General features: G+C 34.2%; 1 protein-coding gene across 1 annotated transcript in view; it reads right to left on the bottom strand.

Annotated features, from left to right (window-relative positions):
• The window catches only part of HPSE2 (heparanase 2 (inactive)), a 640,767-nt gene that overhangs the window by 391,204 nt on the left and 231,599 nt on the right, over window positions 1-17,964 (bottom strand). The gene's annotated exons all lie outside the window — the stretch shown is intronic.

Raw genomic sequence — 17,964 nt, 5'->3', positions numbered from 1 at the left:
TATGGTTTGCTTCCCTCTCTCCTGTTTTTTTTCCTTCTCATATGTTCATCTGTTTTGTTTCTTAAATTTCACATATGAGTGAGCTCATATGGTATTTGTCTTTCTCTGACTTACTTCACCTAGCATAATATACTCTAGCACCATCCATGTTGTTGCAAATGGCAAGATTTCATTCTTTCTGATGGCTGAGTAATATTCCATTATATATATATATATATATATATATTTACACACACACACACACACACCACATCTTCTTTATTGATTAGTTGATGAACATTTGGGCTCTTTCCATAGTTTGCCTATTGTTGAGTAAAATCTTTTTTCACACATATTCCATTATATATATATATATATATATATATATATATATATATATATATATATATATATATTTACACACACACACACACACACCACATCTTCTTTATTGATTAGTTGATGAACATTTGGGCTCTTTCCATAGTTTGCCTATTGTTGAGTAAAATCTTTTTTCAACATTAGTGGGGTATTGTTATAAAATGCATTTCAAAAATTAACTCAGTAGACAAAAATAAACAAATGAAACAAAACAAAAGAAAAACCTTCCAGGTAAAGAATAACATTAATAAATGACAACTCTGGTTTACTGGGATATTAAAGGGGGCACTAAGCCCAGGGCATCCTAACAGCTAGGCAGAACCTTACACATCTCCAAGCTGTCTGTGTGCACAAGGTGATTAGAGGGTATGCTTTTGATGTGGCTATTTATTTTACTGACAGGATTAAATTTTAAACTCTTCTGGTAACTCCATCAAAATATTTACCACAATTATCAGTTGAACTCAGAAAACAACAACAACAACAACAATGAAAAAAACAATCCAAATTAGCAGCAATAGCCAACAAAAACCATTGAATCGTGGGTCATCACAATTTCAAAATGCTCCCGTAAGTATGGAAGGATTAAGAAAAAACTAAATAATGCAAACCACAGAGAATCAGTGCAGCTGAAAGCCCATAGGTGTGGAACATTTATTTCTAATGGATTCATGAAATGTAAGGAATGGAATTAACAGTTGTTATATTCTTAAATCAAGAATGTGAAGGAGGGGCACGTGGGTGGCTCAATCCATTAAGCATCTGCCTTTGGCTAAGGTCATGATCTCAAGGCATAACCTCAGGGTCCTGGGATTGAGCCCCGTGAGGGCCTCCCAGTTCCGTGGGGAGTCTGCTTCTCCCTCTGTCCCTCCCCACCCCTGCTCCTGCTTTCTCAGTCTCTCTCTCAAATAAATAAATAAATAATCTTGAAAAAAAAAGTATGGAGGAATTATTTACACTTCTAGCATGTGGTCATGAATCTTTCAAACACAAAACTAGATATGGTGAACATAAAATAAAGATGAGCAAAAAGCTGAAAAATATTCTTGTCAAAGTTAAGTGAAAGGAAAAGAAAAAAGAAAAACTTAAGTAAAATAAATGTTATCAGAAAATAAAAGGGGCCTAGGGATTAGGTGCAATATATCTGTTGCATTACCCAAATCTTCAACTATCAAAGGTCAAGGCCTAGTTATAAGAAACAAAGCCCCATCACAATCCCAAAGATTCTAAATGGGCTTTGGAATAAATTTGGAATAAAAATTCTTTAATATTATCCTGACACCACCAAGTCTCTCTTCTTAATTCACCAAATATTTATTAAATGCTTATAATGTGCAAAGCATGCACATAGGTACAGGAAATCAACCAGAAATGAACAAATATGAGCCTTTCTCTCCTGAGTTCCCAATTTATGAACTCTCAGACATATCTTAAGCAGAAGAACCTTCTACTATCCTTTATAGATCTCTTTTGGAACAAATAAGATATTCACAAATGGGCCACTGCCTTTTCTGCTGAGTTGAGTTTCAGTCCCAACTTCCAAAAACCACAAACTAATTCATCAACCAGTTAACTCTGTCTGACAACTAAAATAAATTGCCTTATGACAAGTCTCTTGTTTCCCCTGAATGATTTTAATTATCCCTGTAGCCAAGAATTGACTAACTTCTGTGACAGAAGTGAGAAGTACATTGTTGAAAAAGCCATTACCTCTGTTTTATTTTTGCTGTTAAACCTTTGTAGAGCCATCCTCTTTCATGCAACAGGGAGGAAGGGGACAGCTAACTTGGGTACTTACCAGATGCCATACCGCAGTCTGAGTGCTTCATGTACATTATCTCATTTAACTCTTGCAAATAATACTAAGAAGTACGTATCATTATCATCATCATTTTTAGAATGAGGTATAAAAGCATAAGTGACTGGTACATAGTCATAAAGCTAGTAAAGATAGTCCTTTCTCCTAAAGATGAAAGAGTATGCATTCCATGTAAACATATGCATTGACAGAGTCAAATAAAAAGAAAGTCATGAGCTAGGACACCAGATAATGAAAGAAAATGCCTGAACTCCATTTCTAGTCAGATAACAAATTAAATACCCTGAACATTACTTGACCTGAATAAAAAAATTAAACTCTGAATAAAATATAAAAATATTTGAAAAATGCTTTGCTGAGTTGGTAAGAAAATAAGAGAAATCAAAGGGGGAAATTAAAGAATCCAGAGAGAAAAACAAGCACTGAAGCCAGAAGTCCTGGGAATATCCACCAACACCTAGAGGCTTGAGCACTGGTTTTATGATACTGCTGAGTAGAAGGACAAAAGAAAAATTCCAGAGTTTCTCAATGCAGGGAGTCAGACAGAAGATCCCTGCATATAAAGCTGGAGATCTCCAAGGCCTCCACTACCATAAGATGATAAACTAGAAAAAAAATTTAAAATATCAAACAAAAAAAATCTCATAAAAGGTGACAGCAGAGAAAACTGCATTTCTTAATCTTGGCAAGAGACATATAGATGGAAGGCAAACAATATTTTCTGAAAACACATGCCACACATTGACTTTCATGTAAGTATGTAACCTAAATTCACATTAGTAGTATGGCTGAAAAAAGAAACCCCTCAGTCTCACAATTTATTTTATTTTTTTATTATGCTATGTTAGTCACTATACAGTACCTCACTAGTTTCTGATGTAGTGTTCCATGATTCATTGTTTGCTTATAATTTATTTTAAAGCGTTCATGGGTTGCTGGTGCCCAAAGATACCTGGTAAAACCTCATTCCTGTATTGAAGGAAAAGTCTTCAATTCAGGACTGAAAGAATCTCTCCTAATAAGTAACAATAGAAAACAAGGCACCATGAGCGAGAAGAAGCAAGAACAACAGACACTGGAATCAGACCCAAAAAGACTTCAGACATTAAAATTGTCAGGTACAAAATATGACAAAATTATGTTTTCTATCTTTAAAGATATAATACAGGATATTTTTAAAACCGAAAGAATGAGACAAATCTAAAAAAAAAAAAAAAAACAAGTAGAACTTCTCGAAATTAAAAATGTTACCATTTAAATTAACCTTAAGAGAAAAGTTAAATAGAATAATAAGGCCAAAAAAATGAAATAAAAGACAAAGCTAAAGAAATTACCCAGAAAGATGCACAGGAAGTCAAAGGGATAAAAAATATAAAAGAGAAGTTAAGAGACAATGAGCTTTGAATGAGAAGGCTAACATGAGTATAAAACAATTCCACAGGAAATAATGGACAAAAAGAGTGAGAAGCAATAGTTAAAAGACTGGAAAACTTTCAGAATTGATGAAAACTTGAATTTTCAGATTGAGGAATAGCAACAGTACCAAATAAGATTTAAAAAAAAAAAAAAACTACACTAAGACACATCATAGTAAAACTACAAAACATCAAAGACAAAGAGATGATCTTAAAAGCAGCCAGAGAGAAAAAAGAAAGTTGGTATGTATAGGAACAATAATTAGATTGATGTCTGACTTCTCAAAAACAACAACTGAAGCCAAAAGATAGTGAAATAATACCTTAAAGTAATAAAAAAACAAGTAACTATCAATCCAGAAGTATAGATAAAACAAAGCCTTTTTTTCCCAAAAATGAGGATGAAATAAAGACATCTAAAGATGAAAAGAATTAGGAGTTTACCATCCATAGACAGGCATAGTTTCTGACAGTAAAACACTGATATTAAGAACAAAAAAAAATTAGAAAAGCACCATACATATAAAAATTAAAAACACACTTCTAATAGCTCAGAGTCAAGTAATAAATTATAATAACATACAGAAGGTACAGAAAATTAGATAAATATGTGAAGTGACGGATGTGGTGGTAATTAACTAGACGGGGGGATCCTTTCACAATATATATATATATCAAATCACCAAGACACACACTTTAAAAATACTATAATTTTGTCAGTTATACTTCAATAAAGATGAAAAAGAAAATAAAGGGAATTGAACAATAATTTTAAAAATACTGCTTACCAAAACAGGCACAATGTTTTAAATTTATTTCCTGAGATAATTGTTAACTAGTTTCTATGATCACACTGTAAGAAACTCTTTTATAGCCACAGAGTCCACATAGTTGAAAATTGGATGCAGAATCTAATCCTGTGTGCTTTTTAATTAACTTACCTCACCAGTCTCTGTGTAAAGTTTAGGACATTGATTGAAAAAGTGTAGGAAAATTCAGATAACTCTGGCAACCAGATATCCTAAACCCCCACTCTGCCTACACTGTCAACACAAGCTCCACCTCCATGTTTGAGAAGGCTAGTCCTAACATGCTTAGACTCACATATTGTGTCTCTTCTAAAGAAGTTTGCTTGCAAGGGGATAACAATTTTTTTCATGCTCCTTCTAAATATCTCTCATTGCCCATGGTAGATCCTGGCATATTTCCAGGTGGCAAAATGCAACATCAAACCCAGGAAAAGAAGGCTTGCACACCAAAAATTACTGCTAATTATATATTTGTGAGAATTATATAGGGGAAAATATTTTGAAGGTACTACATCAGGGAGAAAGAAAGATACTTTTAGAAATAGCTCATTTGTTTTTCTTTTTCAACATTTCCTTGGCAATTTGGGGTCTTTCCTGGTTCCACACAAATTTTAGGACTGTTTGTTCCAGCAAAGCTGGGGGCATCACATTGCCTGATTTCAAGCTATATTACAAAGCTGTGATCACCAAGACAGCATGGTACTGGCACAAAAACAGACACATAGACCAGTGGAACAGAATAGAGAACCCAGAAATGGACCCTCGGCTCTTTGGGCAACTAATCTTTGACAAAGCAGGAAAAAACATCCAATAGAAAAAAGACCATCTCTTCAATAAATGGTGCTGGGAAATTGGACAGTTATATACAGAAGAATGAAACTCGACCATTCTCTCACACCATACACAAAGATAAACACTAAATGGATGAAAGACCTTGATGTGAGACAGGAATCCATCAAAATCATAGAGGAGAACATAGGCAGTAACCTCTTCAACATCGGCCACAGCAAATTCTTTCATGACACGTCTCCAAAGGCAAGGAAAACAAAAGCAAAAATGAACTTTTGGGACTTCATCAAGATAAAAATCTTCTGCACAGCAAAGGAAACAGTCAACAAAACAAAGAGGCAACCCACAGAATGGGAGAAGATATTTGCAAATGACACTACAGATAAAGGGCTGGTATCCAAGATCTATAAAGAACTTCTCAAACTCAACACCCAAGAAACAAATAATCAAATTTAAAAATGGGCAGAAGATATGAACAGACACTTTTCCAATGAAGACATACAAATGGCTAACAGACATGAAAGAATGTTCAAAATCATTAGCCATCAGGGAAATTCAAATCAAAACCACATTGAGATACCATCTTACACCTGTTAGAATGGCAAAAATTGACAAGGCAAGAAACAACAAATGTTGGAGAGGATGTGGAGAAAGGGGAACCCTCTTATACTGTTAGTACAAATGCAAGCTGGTGCAGCCACTTTGGAAAACAGTGTGGAGGTCCCTTAAAAAGTTAAAAATAGAGCTACCCTATGACCCAACAATTGCACTACTGGGTATTTACCCCAAAGATACAGATGTAGTGAAGAGAAGGGCCATATGCACCCCAATGTTCATAGCAGCAATGTTCACAATAGCCAAACTGCGGAAGGAGCCAAGATGACCTTCAACAGATGAATGCATAAAGAAGATGTCGTCCATGTATACAATGGAATATTACTCAGCCATCAGAAAGAATGATTACCCACCATTTATATCAACATGGATAGAACTAGAAGAGATTATGCCAGGTGAAATAAGTCAAGCCGAGAAAGACAATTATCATATGGTTTCACTCATTTATGGAACATAAGAAATAGGAAGATCGGTAGGAGAAGGATGGGAAGAATGAAGGGGGGAAACAGAGGGAGAGATGAGCCATGAGAGACTATGGACTCCAGGAAACAAACTGAGGGTTTTAGAGGGGAGGAGTGTGGGGGGATGGACTAGCCCAGTGCAATGTATTAAGGAGGGCATGTATTGCATGGAGCACTGGGTGTTATATGCAAACAATGAACTACGGAACACTACATCAAAAGCTAATGATGTACTGTGTGGTGACTAACATATCATAAAAAAAAAAAGAAATAGCTAATTTGTGACTATAGGTGAATTTATCAGAGATTCTGTTTCACTGCAATAGACTGTGCAGCTGAGACTAGTTCTAATCATAAGTCTGTCTAAAATCTGGAAAAATTATAATAGAAGAAAAGCACTGTTTGGACAGAAATTTATAGCATTAAATTGCATGTATTAGAAAAGAGAAAAAAGGGGAGCCTGGGTGGCTCAGTTGGTTGAGAGTCTGCTTGTCCCTCTCCCTCTGTTCTTCTCACTCTACTCCCCCCAATCTCTCTCAAATGTGTAAACCAAAAAAAAAAAAAAAAAGAAAGAGAAAAGAAAAGAGGAAAGAGAAAAAGGTCTAAAATCAATAACCTAAGCTTCTACCTTAAGAAATTAGAGGAGGGGCACCTGGGTGGCTCAGTTGGTAAAGTGTCTGCCTTCAGCTCAGTTTCATGATCCCGGGGCCCTGGGATTGAGCTTGCCTTGTGCTCCCTGCTCAGCAGACAGCCAGCTCCTCTCTTTCCTCTGCCCCTCTCCCATATCGTGCTCTCTCTCTCTCTCTCGCTCACTCTCTCTCTCAAATAAATAAAATCTTTAAAAAAAAATTAGAGGAAGAAGAATTTAAGCCTAAAGCAGGCATAAGAAAATAATTAATAAAAATCAGTGGCTCAGTAATTAAGCGTCTGCCTTCGGCTCAGGGCGTGATCCCGGAGTTCTGGGATCAAGCCCCACATCAGGCTCCTCCGCTAGGAGTCTGCTTCTTCCTCTCCCACTCCCCCTGCTTGTGTTCCCTCTCTCGCTGGCTCTCTCTCTCTCAAATGAATAAATAAAATCTTTAAAAAAATAATAATTAATAAAAATCAGAGCAAAAATCAGTGGAATTGAAATTAGGAAAACAAAAGGGAAAACCAATGAAACTAAAAGCTGGTTCTTCGAAAAGATGAACAAATTAATAAACCTTTACCCATGTTAACTAAGAAAAAAAAGACAAGATATAAAATACTAATAGCAAAATGAAAGAGGGGAAACCACTAGTAATCCAATGAACATCAAAAAGGTAATAGAAAAATAATACCAGGTAAAACTCTATGCCCACAAATTTGATAATGTAAATGAAATAGACCAATTACTTGGAGGACACAAACAGCCAAAACCCACACAAAGAAAGATAGATAATCTGACTAGGCCAATATATGTTAAATAAATTGAATTGAGTATTAATGACCTTTTAAAAAAAAGAAAGCATCAGACTCACAAGGTTTCACTGCTAAATTTACCAAACATGTAGAAAGAAATGATACCAATTCTCTGATCTCTCCCAGAAAACAGCAGAAAAGACTTTCTAACTCATTCTGTGTGGCCACAGTACTTTAATATCAAAACCAGATAAAGACATTACCAAAAAGAAAAATTACACACCAATATCTCTCATAAATACAACACTTCTCAAAAATTATTAGAGAGAGATGCAACACTTCTCAAAAATTATTAGCAAGTGGATGCAGCATTGCATAAAACGAAATATACACCATGACCAAGTAAGATTTATCCCACATAGTGGGCTAGTTCAACACTTGAAAATCAATGTAATCCACCAGGTCAACAGGCTAAAATATATGAATGTTTATAGCAGCCTAATTAATTAATTAATTGCCCAAAACTGGAAGCAAACAAGATGTCCTTTAAGAAGTGAATGTATAAACAAATGTGGTACATTCATACAGTGGGGAATATTATTCAGTGATAAAAAGAATTAAGTTATCAACCCACGAAAAACATGGGTACATCTTAGATGCATACTGCTAAGTGAAAGAAGTCAGTCTGAAAAGGCTGTGTACTATATGATTCCAAATATATGACATTCTGGAAAAGGAAAAACTATCAAGATTGTAAAAAGATCAGTGGTTGCTAAGTGCTCAGGGAAAGGGAGGGAGGGTTGAAAGGTGCAGCACAGGTGACTTTTTTAAGGTGATGAAACTCTGTATGATACTGTAATGGTGGGTACAAGTCTATCCATTTAACAAAACCCATAGAACTTAGCACAAATATTAGAAAATTTCATGCAAATTTTCGAAAATTATTTAGAAGGTCAGAAAATCCAGGAATGGAATGCAGAATGTAAGACTATAATTTAACTGTATTACAAATGTCTGAAACAACCTCACTGAGAGGAGTAGGAGAAAAGGTGCTCGTTTATGTAACTTTAATAATGAGTGAAATCTGTAAGACTGAAGGTAAAAGAAACTATGCACACACACTGTACCACAGTTGATAAAGTTGTTCCCATGGGGATATGGGTTAATAATTCTGATACCACGATAGATAAATACTGGAATTGAACATTAAGTAAATGGATGGATGATGGTGTGAGGCAGATTTCTCACTATCAGAATGAAAGGTTACAGATAAACAGGGAGAGAAGGCTAGAACAAATCATGTGGTAATGGATTAGATTGAAGACATCAGTATTACTTATGTTTATCTTAATATAAAGGTGTATTATGTGAACATATTTATAGATATGTGTATATGCATATACACATGTATATTTCCTCATTCTGTTGTTGAGAAGTCCTAGAAGCAACACACCCCAGTAGCAATGAGTACACCAGGCACCCAGATCTTGGTTTCTAATACAATTCTCCAATAAAAGGAATGACAGCTTCTTGGAGAAATGACTGATTCTAGGCTGGAGCAGGAAATACACAAGATGAGCCTGGAGTAACTCATAGTGCCAGAATGCAAGGCAGTGCTAAACACACACACACACACACACACACACACACACACACACACACACAAACAGTGATATGTCAAAGGATACAAAAGCCAACTGAAAGAGCTCCCACTGGCCAAAGCTGAAACATTTCAGCAATGAAATAGAGTAGTACTGGATTATAACTCAAAGTATAAAATAAATAAATGATTGGATAAATAAATAAATAAATAAATAAATAAATGGGGAGAAGAGACAGATCTCTCATCAGAATTCCAAACAATTTATATAGATTTATATAGATATTCCACCCTCCAGGAGGTGGAGCATAACTCCTTATTCCCTAAATGTGGGTTGTGAATAATGTGAATAATAATAATTCCCTAAATGTGGGTTGTGAATAATAGGAAGAAGGGGGGGTGCTGCGGGGTGTAGTAAATCTACAGTGGAGAAACTGGGCAAATACCATCTCGGCTGGGTGATCAAGGTCAACAACTTAAGTAAGAGGTCATGTTAAAAACATATACCTTTGATATTCTGTTAAGAATATGGCACTTTAGGGGCGCCCGGGTGGCTCAGTCGTTGAGCGTCAGCCTTCGGCTCAGGGCGTGATCCCGGTGTTATGGGATCGAGCCCCACATCAGGCTCCTCCGCTGGAGGCCTGCTTCTTCCTCTCCCACTCCCCCTGCTTGTGTTCCCTCTCTCGCTGGCTGTCTCTGTCAAATAAATAAATAAAATCTTTAAAAAAAAAAAAAAAGAATATGGCACTTTACTTCTGTGGTCTTCCTGCCAAAAACACGTAACCTCAGTCAAATCATGAGAAAAATAACAAACAGATCCAAATGAGGGACATTCTACAAAATACCTGACCACTGTTAAGGTCATCAAGACAAGGTGAATCTGAGAAACTCAAGAGCCAAAGCAGACATGACAACCAAATGTAATGGTATCCTGGATAAGATTCTAGAACAGAAACAGGACATTAGGTAAAAACTAAGGAAATCTGAATAAAGTATGGACTTTATATAAAAATAGTTTACCAGTATTGGTTCATTAACTGTAACGAATGTACCATACTAATGTTAAGGAATAAACAAGGACAGAATGCTAGAATGATCCATGCGAATGATGATCCTCATCATCATACTACTAATAAGGGAAAGAAGGTGTATATGGGAACTATCAATACTACTTTGCAATTTTTCTTTAATTCTAAAATTGTTACAAAATTTTAAAAAATATTTTAAGTGTTCAGGCCATGAAAGTTAGATTGAGATTTTACATAATAGAGGACATGATGATAAATTAATAATTACATATAATATTGAGTCTGGAATAAGATCCTGGAGCAGAAACATAAAGTTAGTGCAAATATTGGTGAAATTTAAATTGTACAAATGTTCATTTCCTGGTTTTGATAATTGTACCATGGTTATGTAAGATGTTAACATTAGGGTAAGTTGCTGGTGAGGTGAGGGCTATTCAAAATCCTCTGTATTATTTTTGCAGCTTTATTTGTAAGTCTAAACTTTGTTTAAAATAAAAAGAAAAGGAAAATCAGTTGGGCATATTTATGTGAGTCTATTTCTGGGTTATCTATTATGTCGCATTGATCTATGTGTCTATCCTTCTGTCAATAATACACATTCTTGAGTACTAATGGTGATATAATAAACCTTGAAGTTATGTAGACTATTCCCCTCATTTTACTCTTCTTTTCAGAACTGGTTAAGCAATTCTAGATCCTTTGCCTTTCCATGGAAATTTTAGAAAATAATCTTTCTATATCTACAAAAAATCTTGCTGAGATTTTAATAGCAATTTATATTAAACTTTTATCTAAGCAATAACATAATAGCTGGGAAGTTCCCAAGAATATATGAAAATTAAACAACACACTTCTAAATAATCCACGGATAAAGGAAAAAGAGACAAGGGAAATTATAAAGCATTTTTTTTCCTGAATGAAAAGAAAACAGAACATATCAAAATCTGAGGAATGCATATAAAGCAGTTCATAAGGGATATTTACAGTTTTAAATGCTTCTAGCAGAAAAAGAAGAAAGATTTCAATGATACAAGGTTCTATCTTAAGGTGATAAAAAGAAAAAAGTAAATTAAACTATAAGTAGATAGGAAGATAGAAATCAAAATAAGAGCAGAAATAAATGAAATTTTTAAAAAGATTTTAAAAATACAAAACATTAAATAAACCAAAATCTGGTTCATTGAAATATAAATAAATAAAATTTAAATTATACTGATGATGAAAAAGAAAGAAAACATATGTTACCAACATTAGGAACAAAAAAAAAGAGTCATCATTAAAGACCTTAGATACATTAAAAAGATAATAAGGGAATATTATGAACAATTACATGCCAATCAATTTGACAATTTAGATTAAATGAAAGATTCCTTGAAAAACACAAATTGTCAAAACTGACTCAAGAAGAAACTGAAAATCTGCATAACTCTGTATCTATTAAAGACTGATTTATAACTTAAAACTTTCCCATAAGGAAAATTCCAGCAATATATAAAACAACAATAATACATCATGATCCCATGAGGTTTATTCCAGGAGTACAAGGTTATTTCAACATTTGAGAAAACAATCAATGTAATTAACCATATGAACAGACCAAGAAGAAAAACTATAAAATCATCTCAATATATGCAAAAAAAACGACAAAATTCATTACCCATTTAGGATAAACACTCTCAGCAAAATAGGAATAGAAGGAAAATTCTCAGTTTGATAAAAGTCATCAATAAGCAATCTTCTGCTAATATCGTGCTTTGATACTGTGGTCTTCCTTTGAAAATTATAAAACATTATTGAGAATTGCTAAAGACCTAAATAACTGGAGAATATACCATGTTTATGGGTTGGAAGACTTAATATTGTTATGATACAAATTTTCCAAAAATTTATCAATAAATTCAGTGCAATACCAGTAGGCTTCTCTTTTTTTAATAGAAATGAGGAAATACAAACAACCTAGAATACTTAAACAATTTTTAAAAGAACATACAGATGGTTACCAGAGGGCAGGCGGATGGGGGGGATGGGTGAAATAGGTGATGGGGATTAAGGAGTGCACTTGTAATGATGAGCACTGGGTGATGTACAGAATTGTTGAATCATTATATTATACACTGAAACTGATATAACACTGTATGTTAACTATACCGGAATTAAAATTAAATTAAATTTTAAAAAGAGAAAAAAGAAAAGAACAAAGTAGAGGACTAATACCTCCTGATTTCAAGACTTACTATAAAGCTAAATGTAATCAAGACTGTATGGCACTGATGTTAAGACTAAAAAAAAAAAATGGATAAATGGAACACAATAGAGAGCTCAGAAATAAAATAAAACATATATGGAGGAAAGCTAATTTCAACAAAAGTGTAAAGACAATTCAGTGGAGAAAAGATAAACTCAACAAATTTTGCTGAAACACAGATCCACGTGCAAAACAACAAGCTTTGATCCATATTCTCTACGAATAAAAAACATCAACTCCACATGGATTATACACCTAAATGTAAAATCTTAAAATTACAAAATCTGTACAAGAAAGCACAGGAGAAAAACTCTGTGTCTTGAGTTAAACAAACTTTGTGAACCATGTGGGTTTTGTTCCAATTATTCAACTCTGCTGTTGTAGCTCGTATCAGTCATAGCTAATATATAAACAAGTAGTCATAGCTGTGCTCCAAAAAAACTTTAAAACCAGGAGCAGGCAACAGACCGCATTTGGCCCATGGGCCTTAAGAGAACACCAAAAGCACCGTATATAAAAAAGCAAATTGAGAAGTTAGACTTTATCAAAATTTAAAACTTTTACTTATTGAAAGACATCACCAAGATAATGAAAGACAAGTGACATACGGGGAGAAAAATATTTGCAAACCATTTAACTGATAGAGGACTTGTACCCAGAATAGATAAAGAATTCTCAAAATTCAGTAATAAGAAAACAAACAACCAAACTTTAAACTTCAAACTTTGGAACATTTGAATAAACACTTCACCAAAGAAGATATATGGATGGAAAATAAGCACATTAAAAAATGTTCAACATCATCAGTCATTAGGAAAATAAAATTAAAACCATAATAAAGTACCACTACACACCACTATAATGGCTAAAAATAAAAGACTGTTTATTTAGTGAAGTTTTGGTGAAGATGTAAAGGAATGGGGAACTTTCATACACAGCTGGTGGGAATGTAAAATAGTACAATCATTTAGAAAACATGTTTGCAATTTCTTAAAAAATTAAGCACATACTAACCATGTGATTCAGCCTGTGTATTTATCCAAAAGAAATAAAAGCATATGAACAAAGACTTGTATAAAAATGTCCATAGTAGCTTTATTTATAATAGTAAAAAACTAGAAGCAAGCCAAATGTTCATCAACAGATGAATGGATAAACAAAGTGCGGTATAGTCATACAATGGAATACCACTAGCAGTAAAAAGGTATACTACACCACATGGATGCACATCAAAATAATTATGTTAAGTGAAAGATGCCAAACAAAAACAGAGTACAAACTATAACATTCCATTTATATGCAATTCTAGAAAATGCAAACTAATCTACAGTAATTAAAAGCATATCAATGTTATCTGGCCACAGAGTGAAGGGCAAGAGGGAAAGAAGGAAGAGTTGCAAAAAGGCACAAGAAAATTTTTCGGATAATAAATATATATGTTCATTATTTTGGTTGTGGTGATGGTTTCATGGGCATCAAAGTATATAAAAACTTATCAAGTTGAATATTTTAAATAGGTACAGTTATTGTATCTCAATTTACCCCCAAAAAAGGCTATTATAAAAAATACACAAAATGAGACACTATTAAATATTCATCAAAATGGATAAAATTTTAAAATATATAATACTAAATGCTGGTGAAGATGCAGAACGACTGGAACTCTCATACATTGCTTATGGGAATGTAAAATGCTGAAGTTTGGCAGTTTCTTATATTTACCATACAGCCCATCCATTCCACTCCTAGGTATTTACTGAAGAGAAATAAAAACATATGTCAAAATATGTTATGTGTCAATTATACCTCCATAAAAAATAAATAAAAAATCCATACAAAATATACACATAAATATTCATAGCAGTTTTATTCATAATAGCGAAAAATGTGAAACAACCCTAATGTCCATCAACGAAGTGAATAAATAAATTGTGCTTTATTCATACAGTAGAATACGACTTAGCAATAAAAGGAATGCGCTACTGATACATGCAACAACATGAATGAATCTCAGAAGCACTACGCTGAGTAGGAAAAATCAAACCCAACCTACAGTATGATTCTATTTATATGAAACTCTAAAGAAGACCAATCTAATCCATGGTGAGATAATTAGATTAGTGTTTGCTTGAAGATGAGGATATAGAGGGTATTAATTGGGGAGGAGCACAAGGGCACTTTGGAGGCTTATTGAAATGTTTTCTATCTTCATTTTGGTGGTGGTTACATGGTTGTATAAATTTGTCAAAAATGTACAATTACAATGTGACCATTTGACTGTATGTTAATTTTACCTCCATATAGTTCATTTGGTGGAAAGAAATTTCCTCCCAAGTGATTCCAGCATTGGGGAAATCTCTGAACAAAGCTCATGTCCACTGTATGCAAATATCTTCTCTACAACAGTCACCTACTCCTGCCTGAATATTTCTCATGTCTGAAGTTTAGAGTTACATAAGGCTGCCTTGTCCACTTCTTGACAGCTTTGTCAGAAAAACTTCCCATGCTGAGTCTAAATATACTTCCCTCTAATGACCATATTTGGTCCAAATTCTGCCCTTTGCAGTTGCCTTAATATAATCTTTCTTGATAGCCCTTGAATATTCAAAAATACCTATCTTGGAAACAGTATAGTAGAATTGTTGTAAACATGGGCTCTGAGATCTGAGAGACCTGGAATTTAAATCTGGCTATGTATATCATTTTTGAGTGATCTTGAGCAAGTTACTTAACCTCTCTAGGCCTCAGTTTCCTCAGCTGTTAAACATTCATAGTAACAGCAACATGTGGATTATGAGGGTTAAGGAGATAACGCATGGAAAGGACTTCATAAAATACCTGGCAGTATGGTACATCCTCACTTATTGCTAGCTTTCCTTATCTTTCTTACCCAGGCTAATCAACACCAGGTACCTCAATCTCTAGGACTTTAATTCCAGAGCATTCCACATTTAGGTTGCCTGAAAATGCTCTAATTTGTTAATGTAATCACAACCCAAGAAGTCATCAATTATTTCTTTCAGCATTAAAGATGCCTGAGGATCTGAATCCACCATCACAAAATGCTGACTGAAGAGGTATTAATTATGTGAGACAAACAACAGGGTGAGAGGATTAGAAAAGAGAGAGATTTAGAGTGAAGTTTTAGTGGAAGCAGGACTTGAATATGATTTTGCAAACTAGAAAGTATATGAATAAAGGTGTGTTTGCTTGAAGTGAGAAATTAACTCGTGATCTTGGCTAGACTTCCAGTGTCTTAATTTATTTTGTTTCATGAATAGGGGTGCTCTGAAAAAGAACTTTATTACTTCACAAGGAAAGTCCTGCCTCATTTAAACCTTTGTACAACAAGCATGACATTGCAGCCTAAGATCACTGCCATGTTAGGGGGCTGCCTGGGGATCACAGCAACCTCAATACCTAAGGTCTGGATGACATTGTGAGTCAAAGCATGCTAAGCTGATGTTCTATTCCTCCTTAGATTTTGAACAACTTACTTTCCCTCTCTGGACATCAGTTTTCTAATCTGTAAGCTAGAAGCGGGTAGTCTAATGACCTCCAAAGGTCCTTTCTAATTTAAAACCTGTAACTTGGGTTACACATGTGTATGCCTTTGTTAAAACTCAATGAATATATAGTTATTATTTGTACATTTCATTGTATGCAAATTTTTATGAAATGAAAAAAATCCTCTATACAAATAAAAACTTTCATCAATGATATGCATGCTAAAACATTTAGGGATGAGGTATACAGATTTCTGCAACTTGTGTTAAAATGCACCAAAAAAAGATGAAGGGAGGGAGGGAGGGAGAAAGAGAGAGAGAGAATAAAGGCAAGTATACAAAAATGTTAATGACAGAATCTACATGGTGAGTATATGTGTGCTCACTGTAAAATTCTGTCAACCTGGCTCTATGTATAAAATTTTCCTAATAAAATGTTGAAAATAAACAGCAGTTAAGTAATTGTTTAAATATCAGAAAAAAATACTCTATACTCTTGGTTCTTCTTACGTATTTATACCCTATAAACCCCTCACACATGGCAAGATTCTCTTCCCTAATCTTTTCCACATAGTTTCTTAGTCCCTTTACAGAAAACAAGGCTAATAAAAGATAATAATAACGCATGTTGGCAAGGATATGAAGAAACTGAAACTCTCACACACTGCTGGTGGAAATGTAAAACAGTGAAGCCTCTTTGGAAAGCAGTCTCATAGTTCCTCAAATGTTTAAACACAGAGTAACCACATGGTCTGACAGTTCTACTCCTAGATATATACCAAAGAGAAATAAAAACCTATGCCTTAAAAAACTTGAATGCAATGTGCATAATAGCATTATTCATAATAGTAAAAGGTGGAAACAACCTAAATGTTAATCAACTGATGAATGGATAAACAGATGTGGTAACTCCATATAACAGAATATTGTTCAGCCATTATAAGGAATGAAGTCCTGATACATGCTACAATATGGATAAAATGAATACATTATGCTAAATGAAGAAAGACAGTCACAAAAGACCGTATATTATATGATTCTATTTATATGAAATGTCCAGAATAAGTAAATCTATAGAGACAGAAAGAAGGTTAGTGGTTCCCTAGGGCTGGGGAAGATGAGGGTTTGGGGGATGGTGGCTAGTGAATGCAGGTTTTCTTTTTGGGGTAGCGACAATGCTCTAAATTTGATTGTGGTGATAGATGCACACCTTTGTAAATATACCAGAAGTCATTGAATAGTATAGTTTAAATGTGTGAATTACATGGTATGGGAATTATACCTCATAAAGCTATTTAAAAAATAAAAAATCAAGTCAAAGAATTTATCTAGTCTCTCTCTACCCTGTGCATTTTTAGCGCTATGATCAAGAAGTGGTTTCACTGGCTCTCTTGTTTCTTGCTTTAGAGGCACTTAAAATTTCCTTATATGTTTCTAGGAAACTCCTCAGATTGTCTTTTGGGGTTTTATTTCACCTTTGTTCTTGAACTACAATTATTTTGTGAGGTTTTCCTGATTTCATACATTCACTTGACAAATTTACAGAGTAGTTGTACTTTGTCAGATTCTGCTAAGTACCTAAGATAAAAAGTCAAAAAGGACCTGGTGCCTGCCCTAGGAAAGTTTACAGTCCAGTAAAGGAGACAGATATGTAAACACATAATTAAGATATAAATCACCATGTACCACAAATGAAGCATGTAAATGTGCTCAGGGAGAACAGACTGCCGTTAACTTTGAGTCAGAAACCTTCAGTTAAGTGAAGTAGGTTTAGCAGCTTTATGATCTTAAACAAGACATTTAATTACCATGTTCCAGTTTTTTAATTGTAAAATGAAGAAAATACCACCACCTCACAGGGTTATCATGATAATTAAATCCAAACATGTTATGAAAGTATTTTGTAAGCTATATATTATGGTACACTGTGACATGTC

The sequence above is a fragment of the Ursus arctos genome, unplaced genomic scaffold (genome assembly GCF_023065955.2).
Source record: "Ursus arctos isolate Adak ecotype North America unplaced genomic scaffold, UrsArc2.0 scaffold_7, whole genome shotgun sequence".
NCBI classification, from domain to species: Eukaryota; Metazoa; Chordata; class Mammalia; order Carnivora; family Ursidae; genus Ursus; species Ursus arctos.
Note: the sequence above shows the minus strand (reverse complement) of the source record. Positions and strands in the feature narration are given on the sequence as shown.